Raw genomic sequence first — 17121 nt, 5'->3', positions numbered from 1 at the left:
TGTTTCATATTCTGGAGCATCCGTTCTTGCCTTTAGGGAAACGTTCTGACTGGGTTCCTTTATCAATTATGCACATCTAGATACGTAAAATTATAAAGTAGAAATAAACTCTCTAAAGTACTTATCTCTAGATCTTTTGAAATATAATAGGAGTCTACTATAGACGTCCAATCTTGTGTCATAGGGAAAGCATTTAAAGCATACCTTAAAGAATCTCAATTTGATAACTATTCTCTAAGATTCGTTAGTTTGGTGATTAACTCCTTCAGCTTGGCATGCATTTGTGCTACTGACTCTCTTTTTTTCAGCCAGAGGTTGGTCAGTTGGTTCAGGAGCAGATCTCATTTTATGTGCTTGGCTTCGGATGTACCTTTGTGTAGCTCCAGGAACTTCTCTCAAAGTTCCTTTGCTGATTCATAGGCGTTGATTCTATTAACTTCTTGTGAAGGTAGCATGCTCAGCAGATGGAGTTTGGCTCGTCCATTTACTACAAAGTCTACTTGCTCCTTCATGGTCCAGAGATACTCTTCTTTTTCTTTTTCTTGTTGGTCTTTAGGGGCTACAAAGTCATATTTAATTATCAAAAGAATTCAAAACTAATTTTGAAAAATACCTCCATGTATTTTTTTTTCATAACGCAAATTCTCCCTCGAACTTTGGTGGATATCGAACCAACCCCGTCTAGGTGTAAAGGGTTCCAATGCGATTGAAAGTATTATCACTGATGGTTCCTCTACTTCAATGCATGGGGAAGTTGGTGCCTCCTTAATAGTGATGAAGTCTTTAAATTTTATTTTTATTTTGTATTTGAAGCATAAAATGTAAGGAACTAGGGCGCTAAACACGCTTAAGCGCAGTGGAAAACTTCTAGTTCCTCTAGAAGATCCATGTGAAGGGAAAGATACATTACAATCTATACTAAGTTTATATCATGATAGTATACCTTTGATGCTTGCACATGAACTCTAGACAGCTTGGATCTCAGCACGATCACACGTTCGCACCTTTATGGTATCCACACGAAAAAGAGTTTGTTTGTCTCACAAACTCGCAAAGTGGAGAAGGCAACCACCTAAGGTTGTGCTAGCAACCTTGATAGGAGGTCTCGAACTAGAGGAGAAGAGAAGAGGAAGGAGAATGAAGAAGTACACCAAAATGAGACAAAAAAATGTTTAAGTATTTTCATCCAATGAAAATACTTAATGAGCATTAATTCAATTAATGAGCATTATGAATATTTACACTCCATTAAGTACCACATTTGAACCTCTTCATTTTGAATTCAATTTCAAAAATTGAATGATTCATTGAATTTCAAAATTCAATAAATTAATCTCCATTAATCCTCTTAGTGAATGAATTCACTTGAGTCTAACTCAAGTCTAATCTACTTGAGTCTAACTCAAGTCCAATTCAATTGAGTCTTACTCAATTGATCTCATGCAATTTCAAATACAATGAATCACTATTTCATTAATTTGTATTAACTCCTTGAGTCTAGTTTGAATTAGACTCAAATCAATAATTAGATCCAATTGAGTTTAACTCAATAAGTCCAATTCAGATTAGACTTAATCCAATGATTCATCATATGAACCCATCTCCAAATCTACTTATTCTTTGTGTGTGACCCAATAAGTTCTCGTAACGTTGGCAATGTATCCAAATCAACATTTAGATACATAAGCAATGAGTGACATCTAGCAAGGCATCATTGCTACCCAAGTGATGAGAAAGTCGAGATCCAACCTAACATGTCTGTGGCTATTATCTTGTATGACTTGGTCCCTCTATCCTTGATATCTTGATTGATCAATGAGGCATAGACTGTGTCATCCTCTTATCAACCTTTTGTGTTTCTTGATCTCTAAGTAGACACACTCTATCAAATAAGCTCAATATCTCATATTGACTTATTTGCGCATGGTCATGCTTTCTTGTGTCCTACTAATCAAGGGGTCTACAGATATCGCTTCCGTCATATGGAAGGGATAGATCTCATTTACATCACTCACATCCCTCCATATAATTCATTGCATACCCAGTGATTGACTTTATTGTCTACCTTGTTACAGGTGACGTTTGCCGATACCAAAGTACACAACTCCTTATGTAGGGAATCGTAGTGACTTCAGGTCTAAGGACTATTCATACCAATAATCACATGAGAATGTTTATAACACTCATATAACGATCCATGAAACATTCTCATGGCGGGTCATTCAGTTTATATTCTCTAATATATACCCATGTGTCAACCTGATATCTCATATCCATGACTTATGAGAGCAAGTCATCCGTTGACCTAGATGCTAGTCTCAATGTAATAATATTATTCTTGTATATTAATGCTTGACTAGGAATAGTTAAGAATAGTGTTCTATGTATATCTGCAATATCTCACTATCAATTCAACCAATTGATATGTTGTAGATAAAAACCTGTTATACCTAAAGCATTATTATACTTATTTAATCGGCACTGAACTGAAATAAATATAATAATCAACTTTACCTTTTATTAATAATGAAATATGATACAAAATGAGCTCTTTACAATTATCTCATAATTGGTATTAGGGCTAATATTAACAATCTCCCACTAGCACTAGTGTCAATCACTAAGATATTGAATACCCACTGACCTAGTGTGACCATCATGCTTCTCTATACCAAAGCCTTGGTCAAAGGATCCGTAATGTTAGCATCGGTTGGGACTTTGTATATCCTCATATCTCATATATCGATGATCTCTCGAATGAGATAGAAACACCGTAGTATGTGTTTAAAGCTCTTATGAGAGCGAGGTTCTTTAGCCTGTGCAATAGCCCCATTATTATCACAATAGAGGTCTATTGGGTTCGCTATACTAGGAATAATACCAAGCTCTGTGATGAACTTCCTGATCCAAACAACCTCCTTTACTGTAGTTGAAGCAGCAATATACTCAGCTTCTGTTGTAAAATCAGCTACTGTGTCCTGCTTTGAACTCTACTAGCTCACAGCACCACCATTTAAGCAAAACACATACATTGACTGCGATCTATAATCATCCTTGTCAGTTTGGAAGCTAGCATCGGTGTAACCCTTTACAACAAGCTCTTCAATGATTAGTTCATGCTCGATACAAAGTGTAGGATCGAAAGTGCTAGAGGGGGGTGAATAGCGCTTGTGGCTTTCACTTTCATTTCAGAAAACTATCGAGTAAAATATGCAGCGAAAATAAATAAAACAATTGCAAACACAAGAACACCATGGGTCTTACTTGGTTCGGAGCATGGGGCGATTGTTAGAACTTTCGAGCCGCAAAAATCGCTTTTTACATTACAAAAACCCCGAAGTTCTTAGCCACTGGATCCGTGCGAAGATAAAATTTTTCGTGTACTTAATTTTCTACTCTAGATCTACTTTAGATCTACATGTTAAGGAGTATACCTTTGAATCGAAGCCCTTCGCAAATCCCGCTCGTCCAAGGTTCTTCGGATCTCAAGTGTGTTCAAGTGTACACACCTCTAGAAGTATCCACACGAACAAGAGATGGAGAGGAAACCCTAGATTGTGCTAGCACCCCAAGGAGTCTCGACAAGGATGAGAGGGAGAGAAGAGAGGAAGAGAGGAGGAAGAAGAAGGAATCAATTAGCACTCAATTGCACTTATTCCCTCCTCTTAAGTGGTCGGCCACTTCAATGTGAGTTTGTAACCTCCATGGAATATCAAGAGGCAAGGCTCTTGGTTTCCCTCATGAGGTGGCATACCATGAAGTTGCCTTGATGATGTGGCACATCATCATTGGCCGGCCCTATGTCAAGTCACAATGACATGACATTTGGTCAAGTCAAGGTCAAGTCAAACTTGACTCTTCATCTTCCCTCTCATGTCAAGTCAAACTTGACTTAAATTCCCCATGGTTGATCAAATCTATGTTAGTTAGAGCCCTAGAGACAATCATTTGATGATTGTTGTATGGACTCGTTGTATCATATTCTTATGTATATAAAGGCATTTGTTTATAGTTATTATACTTACTTGTATTGGTGCCGAATAACTAAGTATAATAGCGTCCTTGAGTAGAAGGTTTTTACCTATATCAATTGATTGGTTGAATCGATAGTGAGATGATATAGGGAACACTACTCTTAATCATTCCTAGTCAAGTATTAACATTCAGGGACATTGTTAATGGTGGTTCTCATCTCGGTAGATCGTTGCCCACACAACATCCTAGATAAGAATAGGAATACGATATAAGATTAAGAGGTTGTTGCTCACAAAGAAAGGTATAACTAATAATTATATTCCGCATCATACTAGTTTTTCTTTGTATGAAGTTTTGAAATACCAAACACAAGAGGTATATGATTCTAGGTTTCGAATTTGTAATTCGAGTTTGTGTTCATTTGTTTTTTTCCGATCTTGTGATTCGATTGTTCCTTTTGGTTAAACCTAGGGTTACTATAAGGAAATTAAATATTAAATTTCGTTGAAAGGCTTTGTCTAGGAAGTGGTGGATGCTCCCATACTCAAAAAGGCCTAGTGCCTCACCATTTTTAACCTGGAAGCCAATCTCTGAAATTAATATTTAATTGAATTTATAACATGAGTGGATTTGGATCAATAATATTAAGTATCATTTGTGATCCAAGTCTAAACATCTAAAAATAGATAAGTTAAATTTGGAATCAATAATGTTAAGTTCCGTTTGCTATTCCTAATTTAATTTCTAAAGAACACAATAGGTTGTTAGGAAAGGTTTTGGACTTGTACAAGATTTTTGTGCAGGGGAACCAGTACGATATTCCGAGTAGCAACCAGCACTTAGTTTCCTCTTGTTGTGTTAATAGACACTTTAGTGAGGAGGTTGATAGGTCAATTATATAGATGTTCTTTTTCCTGATTCCCTTAAGTGTTTGTCTCTGTGTGTTTGGTTTTCAGTTTAATTATGCACATGGCATACATACTTTAGGCAGGATAATAGTAGGATGTGCTAACTATGTGGTTGCAGGTGTAACACCCACTAAGCTTTTAAGATAAGCATATGAATGTAGGATTTTTGCCTTAGAAAAATAATAAGAAGTGGGTTAAAGAAAAAAGAAATAAAATGAAACAAAAGGAAGAGGAGGTCAAGGATTGAACCTTGAACCTCTTATATTATAATTCATAGGATTAATTAGTAGAAACCAATTGGGATAGAGAGAAGATATTGATAGCAAAGGAGGGAAACTCATGATAAGGGTGAGAGTAAAAGTTAGCCAAAAGAAAACAAGAAAAGAGCAAGAGAAAGGCAACTTGCCTTCCTTCTTTCTCTCCCTCTTTCTTTCTTCATTTTGCCGAAAATTTAAGAGGGAATTAAAGGGATTCATTCCCCCTTATTTCATCATGAATGGTGAGAATAAATTAGAAAATAAAATAAATAAAAGAAAAATAGAAAATGGGTTAAGGGAGAAGGAAAGCAAAAATCAATTTTGCTACCTCTTCCCCCTTAACATAAAAGGGAGCAAGAAAAGAGAAGGTTATTTTTCTCTCATTTCCTCATCCTCCCTCTCCCTCACCGAACACCACTTCCCTCTCCTCCATCTTCGACTCCAAGCCAAGGTTTTCTCCTAAGAAAGCCTAAGATACATGGAGGACTTAGCAAGGGAATCAAGGGAAAGGAACTAGAAGAAGAGGCTACTTCTTCCATCACCACACCTTAGATCCACAAGCGAAAAGGATGTAAGCTTCCCCTCACCTGTGGTACAAGGCTTTTTATGTGATTTTCATTTTATGAGGATTAGAAAACCTAGAAAAGAATTTAAGAAAATTCGGCCAAAGAAGAGCTTTCAAATCTAGGAAGGTTTAAACAAGTCCTCATTTCATGATATTTTTCTATGCTATGTAGGAAGGTTTTTCCTTCATGTTTTTATACCTATATAATGCTTGATCAGAGGAGTACCTAACCCTAGGATTTCGGCCAAAAATATTTTCAAAAGGTTAGAGAAATCATTGTTTAACCAAACTAGTACAAGATTTCCCCCATGAACTACTAAGGGTCTTTTATTGGTTTTCTTGCTTGAAAGTTACTTGGAACCAAAAGAAATCCACTCATATGCTTCGGCCAAGAAAAAGGGCTTAGGGTTAGGAAGACCTTTAAATTTAAGTAACCATGTTTGTATGATAGAATATAGAGTTCTCTTAAAGAATTTCATGTTGAATATTGCTAGAAATTCATGAACTCTTATTTTAGATTTTCGGCCATGATAAGATGGATAGCTTAGAAAACCTTAAACAAAATTTTAACATGCTCAATACCTCTGTAATATTATGATATGGAAGTTGTTTGATGCTCTTATGCTTAATTAGAGTATAGAAAAATTTAGTTACATGATATATGACATGTAAGATCACAAGGGTCCTAGCTTGTTTATGAACCAACTTTGTATATGATGTTCTTAGTAATTTTTACCATGAAACTTACTTAGGTTTTCCATGCTTTAGGCCACTTAAAACCTAGTTTAGGGATTGGTAGGTTTCGGCCATGAGGAAAAATAAAAGAAAAAGGGAAAAAAACCTAGGAAGCCTAAGACACAATTCACATGTATGTTCATTATGCTTGTCTTTATATATGCTATGAAACTTGTATGACTTCTTATGCTTTTAGGCTATTTGAAGCAAGTTTATACACTGATGGGTCTCAGCCAAGTAGGGTTTAAAAGACCTAGAAGCCTTAGAATTGAAACCAATGGTGTTAAAAATGCTTCTTATGGAAATATGATAATATGTTGATTGTGTCACATGCTTGTATAATTTTTCCATGACCTAAATGGGCCATTGTATGTTTCGGCCATGAAGGGATAGATGCCCTAGAAACCCTAGAACAAAAATTAAATATGCTTATGTCACTCTACATGAAATATGATAAGTAGAAAACCAAAGTTCTCATGCTATATGTTATTTAGTGACCTAAATGAGGCTAGGGTAAGTTTCGGCCATACCTATTGTATGATGTTTTATTATGAATTTATACATGATGTTAGTTCAAGTTCACATGCTTGTATACTTGTTTTTAGCCCTAAGGAATACTTGTTAAAAGTTTGACCATGACATATGTTAAGGGCTTGAAGAACTTAGTAACTAGCTCAAATGTGCTTACTATGTTACTTGAAAAAAAAATGCTATAAATATGGTTTAAGGTTTCCATGCTTTCATGACATTTGAGACCTTGTTTCACACCTGATAGGGTTCGGCCACATGAGTTTAGGGACTTGGAGAACTTAGAAACCAAGTTAATCATGCTTATAATGCTTCCTATGAAATTGATGTAATGATAATTTAGGTTCCACATGCTTGGAGGTTGTTTTTACCTAAATTGAGATCTAAGGGGGTTCGGCCATGATAAGAACCCAAGGGATTAGGAAGCTTAGAACCCAAGTTAACTATGTTACCATGTTTCTTATGTTAGTATAATCACATGATACACCCTTATGCTTAAACATGTATGCTTGCGATTTATACTTTCCATGATATGATATGTGCTTAGAAATATGCATGCTTTGATGATATGCTATGTGCTTAAAATATGCATGCTTTCATGATATGCTATGTGGAAAGAAATATGCATGCTTTGATGATATGCTATGTGCTTAGAATATGCATGCTTTTATGATATGCTATGTGGATAGAAATATGCATGCTTTTATGATATGCTATGTGGTGAAAATATGCATGCTTTTATGATATGCTATGTGGATAGAAATATGCATGCTTTTATGATATGCTATGTGGTGAAAATATGTATGCTTTTATGATATGCTATGTGGTGAAAATATGCATGCTTTTATGACATGATGTATGCCTAAGTGATGCATACCTTTATGATATGATGTATGCCTAAGTGATGCATACTTTTATGACATGATGTATGCCTAAGTGATGCATACCTTTATGATATGATGTATGCCTAAGTGATGCATACTTTTATGATATGATGTGTGCCTAAGTGATGCATGCTCTTATGATGTGTGATATGTATAAATATGACATGTACTTTACTTTATATGGCTTGTACCAAGGGTGGGCTCCATAAGCGCCCCGGGGTCGATGGAATAAGACTCGGGCCTCGTTAGGGATGGGCTCCTAAGTGCCCCTAGGTCGATGGAGTAAGACTCGGGCCTAGTATGTTTGCCTTGTAGGGTTCAAGACTTGCTACCTTGGACCTACATAGGTTGCGCGCAATATGTAAGTGGTACATAGCCGGGATCCCCTTTAAGTTGAGATTATGTTCAAGTATATATGTAAGAAGAAATTGTTTTAAAGATCATGAGACATACACATATTTTTCGGATACATGTTTTCAAAATCATATTGCATATACCTTATGATCATGTTGTGATGATGCTATGATTTATGATATGCCATGATTAGATATGAGTATGTTATGTTTCATGCTATGCTTGATATGCCATGCTACCTTATGATGATACTATGATATGCCATGATTAGATAGGATTATGTTATGTATCATGCTATGCTTTAAGAGATGATATGCCATAACTAGTTATGATTTTGTTATGTTGCATGATATGCTTAAAGAGTATGATATGTTATGTCATGACTAGTTGAGATCATGTTATGTTGGGATATTCTTTGATTATGTGATGATTTTCGGTTTTAGTGAGTAGAAAGGAACTTACTGAGCCATGAGTGCTCATAGCTTACTTTCCTTGTACCACAGATAAAGGAAAAAGCTGGATGTGCTAAAGGAGCAGCAGGAGAGGCAAGGAGATGTGTGTGGCGGTCGCTAGGCAACCAAATAAGAACCTGCTTTAAGAACTTTTAAGAATTACGCTTTGGTTTCATAAATTGTAGTACTAAATGGGTGACTTGATGTTATGTTTCTATTTATCTTGTTATCATGTTATGGAAACCATATTAGTGTAGTTCGGATATGAAAACAAAAGAAAAGTTTTATTAATCTAAGAAAAATTATTTTAAGTCTTCCGCTGTAATATGTACGTAGAGTATCGTAGCCCCGTCCATTAGGGTTAGCAGGGAGGGCGGGCGTTACAGCAGGCTCAAACTATTATGGCTTATAGATATTGTGTGTGATTGGACCCTTGGACATGTCAAGGGCATTTTTGTGTTTGCGTGATTGTATGCATTAAACACAGCAAGAGCTATATTAGTTTTAGGATTTTATATTTTTGTTTCGATCTAGATTACATGTACATTCCTTTGTGGAATATAAGATCGATAAATATAAAATTCTATTTTTATTGCGGATCGTATCCTTGTGAGGCGTGGTACTTTTTGAGAACTAGAGACACAGCGGAAAAAGAAACAAGATGGATGCGGCAACTGGACCCGATTGTAGTGGCTAAAGATGGCAGCAGCTAACGTTGGCAGCACACGGAGGACAGTGATGGAAAAAGCCATAATAGTTGGAAAATTAATTTCCATATTTATTAATTTTATTTACTGTGATGTGTGTGTGCATGTGATGTGTGCTTGCATAGTTTAAAATTCCTCACCTTAAATAACTAAGTGTGAGAGGGATTATTAATAAATTAATTAAAGTGAGTTGTCAGTAACTCATTTAATTAGTGAACATTCGACATCTTAAACATAGGGAGATTAACATACTCATGATAAGAAGGAGCCCAAAATGTAATTTGGGATTTGGTGCAGTAGTTCAATAATAATTCTTTAGTGGTATGAATTATTATTGATGAAATTAAGTTGGGTGTTCGGAGTGAACACGGGAAGCTTAATTTCATCGGGAGACCAAAACCAATTCCTCCTCTCGGTCCCTATCGTAGCCTCTTATTTATAAAGTATTATACCCACCTTCTTACCCACCTTAAGGTGGCCGCCCAAGCCTAGCTTGGAGCCCAAACTAGGGCCGACCAAACCAAGGTGAGTTGGTTTGCTTAGGTGGCCGGTCCTAACTTGAACCAAAGCTAAGGCGGTGGCCGGCCATAATAAAAATAAAAGGATTTATATTTTTAAAATCTTTTCTTATGTGGAAGCATGTTTTAAAAGAGAGTTTAAAATTTAAATCTTTCCTTTTATAGTTTTCTACAAAGGATTAAGAGAAAGGTTTGATATCTTTCCTTATTTGTAGTTAAAAGGAAGATTTTAATTTTTGATAAAACATTACTTTTTTGTAACCATGCTCAAGATTTAAAAGAGAGTTTAAAAATTTATAAATCTTTCCTTTTATAGCTTTCTACAAAAGATTAAGAGAAAGATTTGATATCTTTCCTTATTTGTAGATTGAAAGAAAGATTTTAATTTCGAAGAAAACTTTCCTTTTTAGAAATCATCCACATGTTTTAATAGAGATATTTTAATTTATAAAAGTTTCCTTTAATAACCAACCATGAAGGAAATTTTTTAAAGAGAAATTTTTATTTTTAAAATTTCCGGAAACAAATAAGAAAGTTTTAATTTTGTATTTAAAACTTGCCTTATTTGGAGCATGTGAAGGGGTTGCCCATGAGAAGGGTTAAAAGGAATTTTTAATTAAATTTTCCTTATTAACCAATGACAAGGAAAATAAGGGAATTTTAATAATAATTAAATTTCCTTATTTGCCAAGACCAAGGAATATAAAAGAGATGGTAGAGGTGTCTCAGCTCACAACATATCATCTAGTATTTCTCTCTTCTCCTTTTCTCTTCTTCTTTAGTGGTCGGTTGCACCCTCTCTTGGAGCTCTTGTGGTGGCCGGATTTTGCTAGGAGAAGAAGGAGAGAAAGGAGGCTTTGCTCTTGCATCCCTTAGAGCTTGAAGGTTGGTGGTCGAAACTTGCAAGAAGGAAGGTGTCTTGGTGGTTCTCATCTCGGTAGATCATTGCCCACACAACAACCAAGATAAGAAGAGGAATATGATATAAGATCAAGAGGTTGTTGCTCACAAAGAAAGGTATAACTAATAATTCTATTCCGCATCATACTAGTTTTTCTTTGTATGAATTTTTGAAATACCAAATATAAGAGGCATATGATTCTAGGTTTCGAATTTGTGATTCGAGTTTGTGTTCATTTGTTTTTTTCCGATATTATGATTCGATTGTTCCTTTGGGTTAAACCTAGGGTTACAATAAGGAAATTAAATATCAAATTTCGTTGAAAGGCTTTGTCTAGGAAGTGGTGGATGCTCCCATACCCAAGAAGGTCTAGTGCCTCGCCATATTTAACCTGGAAGTCAATCTCTAAAATTAATATTTAATTGAATTTGTAACATGGGTGGATTTGAATCAATAATGTTAAGTATCGTTTGCGATCCAAGTCTAAACATCTAAAAACAGATAAGTTAAATTTAGAATCAATAATGTTAAGTTCCATTTGCGATTCCTAATTTAATTTCTAAAGAACACAATAGGTTGTTAGGAAAGGTTTAGGACTTGTACAAAATTTTTGTACAAGGGAATCAGTACGATATTCCGAGTAGCAACTAACACTTAGTTTTCTCTTGTTGTGTCAATAGACACTTTAGTGAGGAGGTTGGTAGGTCAATTATATAGATGTTCTTTTTCCTAATTTCCTTAAGTGTTTGCCTCTGTGTGTTTGGTTTTCAGTTTAATTATGCACATGACATACATACTTTAGGCAGGATAATAGTAGGATGTGCTAACTCTGTGGTTGCAGGCTCCAACTATTATCGCTTATAGATATTGTGTATGATTGGACCCTTGGACATATCAAGGGCATTTTTGTGTGTGCGTGATTGTATGTATTAAACACAGCAAGAGCTGTATTAGTTTTAGGATTTTATATTTTTGTTTCGATCTAGATTACATGTACATTCCTTTGTGGAATATAACATCAACAAATATAAAATTCTATTTTTATCGTGGATCATATCCTTGGAGGCGTGGTACTTTTTGAGAACCAGAGATACAGCGGAAAAAGAAGCAAGATGGATGCGGCAACTGGACCCGATTGTGGTGGCTAAAGATGATAGCAGCTAACGTTGGCAGCACACGGAGGGCAGTGATGGAAAAAGCCATCATAGTTGAAAAATTAATTTCCATATTTATTACTTTTATTTACTGTGATGTGTGCGTGCATGTGATGTGTGCTTGCATAGTTTAAAATTCCTCACCTTAAATAACTAAGTGAGAGAGGGATTAGTAAATAAATTAATTAAAGTAAGTTGTCAGTAACTTATTTAATTAGTGGGCATTCGACATCTTAAACATAGGGATTTTAACACACTCAAGATTTAGGATTGGTGCTGTAGTTCAATAATAATTCTTTAGTGGTATGAATTATTATTGATGAAATTAAGTTGGGTGTTCGGAGTGAACACGGGAAGCTTAATTTCATCGGGAGACCAAAACCAATTCCTCCTCTCGGTCTCTATCGTAGCCTCTTATTTATAAAGTATTATACCCACCTTCTTACTCACCTTAAGGTGGTCGGCCAAGCCTAGCTTGGAGCCCAAGCTAGGGCCGACCAAACCAAGGTGAGTTGGTTTGCTTAGGTGCCCGGTCCTAGCTTGAACCCAAGCTAAGGTGGTGGCCGGCCACAATAAAAATAAAAGGATTTTTATTTTTAAAATATTTTCTTATGTGGAAGCAAGTTTTAAAAGAGAGTTTAAAATTTAAATCTTTCCTTTTATAGTTTTCTACAAAGGATTAAGAGAAAGGTTTGATATCTTTCCTTATTTGTAGTTAAAAGGAAGATTTTAATTTTTGATAAAACTTTTCATTTTTGTAACCATGCTCATGATTTAAAAGAGAGTTTTAAAAATTATAAATATTTCCTTTTATAGCTTTCTACAAAAGATTAAGAGAAAGATTTGATATTTTTATTTATTTGTAGATTGAAAGAAAGATTTTAATTTCAAAGAAAACTTTCTTTTTTGGAAATCATCCACATGTTGTAATAGAGAGATTTTAATTTATAAAAGTTTCCTTTAATAACCAACCATGAAGGAAATTTTTTAAAGAGAAATTTTTATTTTTAAAATTTTCGGAAACAAATAAGAAAGTTTTAATTTTGTATTTAAAACTTGCCTTATTTGGAGCATGTGAAGGGGCTGACCATGAGAAGGGTTAAAAGGAATTTTTAATTAAATTTTCCTTATTAACCAATGACAAGGAAAATAAGGGAATTTTAATAATAATTAAATTTCCTTATTTGCCAAGACCAAGGAATATAAAAGAGAGGGTAGAGGTGTCTCAGCTCACAACATATCATCTAGTATTTCTCTCTTCTCCTTTCCTCTTCTTCTTTAGTGGCCGGTGGCACCCTCCCTTGGAGCTCTTGTGGTGGCCGGATTTTGCTAGGAGAAGAAGGAGAGAAAGGAGGCTTTGCTCTTGCATCCCTTAGAGCTTGAAGGTTGGTGGTCGAAACTTGCAAGAAGGAAGGTGTCTTGGTGGTTCTCATCTCGGTAGATCATTGCCCACACAACAACCAAGATAAGAAGAGGAATACGATATAAGATCAAGAGGTTGTTGCTCACAAAGAAAGGTATAACTAATAATTCTATTCCGCATCATACTAGTTTTTCTTTGTATGAATTTTTGAAATACCAAATACAAGAGGCATATGATTCTAGGTTTCGAATTTGTGATTCGAGTTTGTGTTCATTTGTTTTTTTCCGATATTATAATTCGATTGTTCCTTTGGGTTAAACCTAGGGTTACAATAAGGAAATTAAATATCAAATTTCGTTGAAAGGCTTTGTCTAGGAAGTGGTGGATGCTCCCATACCCAAGAAGGTCTAGTGCCTCGCCATATTTAACCTGGAAGTCAATCTTTGAAATTAATATTTAATTGAATTTGTAACATGGGTGGATTTGAATCAATAATGTTAAGTATCGTTTGCGATCCAAGTCTAAACCTCTAAAAACAGATAAGTTAAATTTGGAATCAATAATGTTAAGTTCCATTTGCGATTCCTAATTTAATTTCTAAAGAACACAATAGGTTGTTAGGAAAGGTTTAGGACTTGTACAAAATTTTTGTACAAGGGAATCAGTACGATATTCCGAGTAGCAACTAACACTTAGTTTCCTCTTGTTGTGTCAATAGACACTTTACTGAGGAGGTTGGTAGGTCAATTATATAGATGTTCTTTTTCTTAATTCCCTTAAGTGTTTTGATTGTAAGTGATGCGACAAACTTGCGTGTTGGCTCTGAGTGCCTCCCTCCCCATCGGATGAGTTTGTTTGTAGATCACTAGATCAAATTTCCTTTATGGATGGTTATAGGAAATTATTTAGGAGCGTGTGATCTTCTTCATCTGAAGGCTTCTCCATCTGAAGGGGCACAATCCTATTTAATGGACTAAGTATCAAGTCATGGTATACACTTAGGCACATTTAATAGTATCCTCCCCATCAGAGTCACTGCTATTATTTGTGCGACCGAAGGAAAAACCAACTATTAATTTTATTTGTCATAAAGTTAGGTTGATAAGAATAAAATTAATGGGTAAAACCTCCTCTTACAAATGTTTGATTTTGTATACATCTACACTATCGTGGCATGCAAAATTCATGGTGTTTGAGGTGTTGGTAAATTTAAATAGTATTGTTTGAGGAATCAATATTATTCTAAATTTAGAGTCTTGACCAAAAGTTTATTTTGTGATTCTTAGGATGACTTTTCAACCCACTGCCTATTATACTGAAAGAGAACAAACTTATTGGTTTCAATTACATAGATTGGAAAAGAAACCTGGACATTATCCTAACTGTTGAAGTCTATAAGTTTGTACTATTAGAGGTCTGCCCTAATGTGCCTAATAGTGATTCTAGTGAAGAGGAGATTGAGTATCATAGGGAATGAGTCAAGGCAGAAGAGATGGCGCGGAGTTACATTTGGCTTTTATATCAAATGTGTTGTAACATCAGCATCAGACCATGCCTACTGGCCATGACATGATGTACAATCTCAAGGAACTCTTCGGACACTAGAATCGGGCTAACAGGCAAGACTGTATGATTTCTAGGTACTGGACTAAAAGCAAGAATGAAGAAGCCGAAAGGCAAGTGCTTCATTTGCAAGCAGTCTGAACATTTATAGGCGGACTCTCCTCGTAGGAAGAGAACAATATAGGTATATCTTATTCTCTAATAGTTAGAACATGTTTAGTGGTGTTATCTACCGGTACATGGCGTGTAGATATGATAACCACTGATCATGACTGTAAATCATTATAGGGGTTCCAGGAAATCCGAAAACTACACGAAGGAGAAATCACTGTTTATATGTGTAATACTATAGAAGTAGCAACTGTTGTAGTGGGAGATATTTATAGGAATAAAATATTGGTTTTAAGAAATTATCTTTACGTACCAAGTTTTAGAAAGAACTTGATTTCAGTTTCTAAAACAATACAAGGATGGATATTCTGTCTATTTATGATAGCAAAGGTGTTATCAAGATAAATAGGGAAAATATCTGTTCTAGTACGTTCGTTGACAATTTATATACTCTAAATCCAATAACTCCCACGATGCAATAAATGAAAATTAATAACACATCTTCTAAATCTAATAAGAGAAAGGAACCTTCGAAAATGAACCAAACATATCTTTGGTATCTAAGGCTTGGTCATATTAACTTGAGTAGGATTCAAAGGACTCTTGTGTTCATTAGTGTTGGAAAACTTTTCAACTTGCGAATCTTGCTTGGAAGGGAAAATGACCAAGAGACCTTTTAAGGCCAAGGGGTATAGAGACAAAGATGTATTGGAACTGGTTCATTCTGATTTGTGTGGTCCTATGTCTATCCAGGAAAGAGGTGGTTTTGAATATTTTGTCTCTTTTATAGATGACTATTTGAAATATGGATACATTTACCTGATGTGCCGTTAGTCTGAATGCTTTGATAAGTTCAAAGAGTATAAGGCTGATGTGGAGAAACGTCATGGTAAAAGTATCAAGACACTACGGTTTGATCGTGGTGGTGAATACCTCTTTGGAGAGTTTAGGAATTACTTATCAGAGGCTAGGATTTAATCCCAATTGTCTGCACCTGGTACACCCCAACAGAATGGTGTGGCAGAACGAAGGAATATGACTCTTATGGAAATGGTTAGATCGATGATGAGTTATTCAGAATTGCCAAATACGTTTTAGGGATATGCTCTGGAAATAGTAGTGTACATTCTGAATATAGTACCTTCTAAATCAGTACCCTTTACTCCCATGGAATTGTGGAATGGGCGTAAGCCTAGTCTGAGTCATATTCGGATAGGGAGTAGTCCAACACATGTGCTGAAGGGAGATACTGACAAGTTGGAATCACATACAGAAGTTTGTCTGTTTATGGGATATCCTAAAGGAACAAAAGGTGGTTTGTTTTATAATTCAAAAAATAAGAAGATTATTGTTAGCACCAATGCTCGATTTTTAGAGGAAGATTATGTAATGAACCATAAGCCCATGAGTGAAATTATTCTAGAAGAAATGCGAGAGGACACGCCTACTTTAGTACCAACAGTGCAAGATAAAATATCACAAGGAACTGCAACACGTATAACAAATGATACACAACAACAGAAAGTGCCTCGTCGTAGTGGGAGGGTTGTTAGGCAACCTGAAAGATTCATGTTTTTGGGAGAGTCGTCGGGCTTGATCCCAGGTAAACATGAACTTGATTCTCGAACATATGACGAAGCACTCCAAGATAAAGATGCAGCATCTTGTCAAAGATCAATGAATTCAGAAATAGAATCTATGTATTATAACAAAATCTGGGAGCTAGTAGAACCATCAAATAGTGTAAAAACTATTGGATGTAAATGGATCTACAAAAGAAAAAGAGGGACAGACGGGAAGGTGGAAACCTTCAAAGCAAGGCTTGTTGCGAAAGAGTATACTTAGAAAGAGGGAATTGATTATGAGGAAACCTTTTTACCAGTAGCTATGCTTAAGTCTATCCGGATACTCTTATCTATTGCTGGTCATATGGATTATGAAGTTTGGAAAATGGATGTCAAGACAGCTTTCCTTAACGGAAGTCTTGAAGAAAACATCCATATGAAGCAACCAGAGGGGTTTATTGCAAAGAGCAAAGAGCATCTAGTATGTAAGCTCAATCTGTCTATTTATGGACTGAAGCAAGCTTCAAAGTCTTGGAACATCCATTTTAATAAAGTAATCCAATCGTATGGATTTATCCAGT

The sequence above is a fragment of the Zingiber officinale genome, chromosome 5A (genome assembly GCF_018446385.1).
Source record: "Zingiber officinale cultivar Zhangliang chromosome 5A, Zo_v1.1, whole genome shotgun sequence".
In the NCBI taxonomy this organism is placed as follows: domain Eukaryota; kingdom Viridiplantae; phylum Streptophyta; class Magnoliopsida; order Zingiberales; family Zingiberaceae; genus Zingiber; species Zingiber officinale.
Note: the sequence above shows the minus strand (reverse complement) of the source record.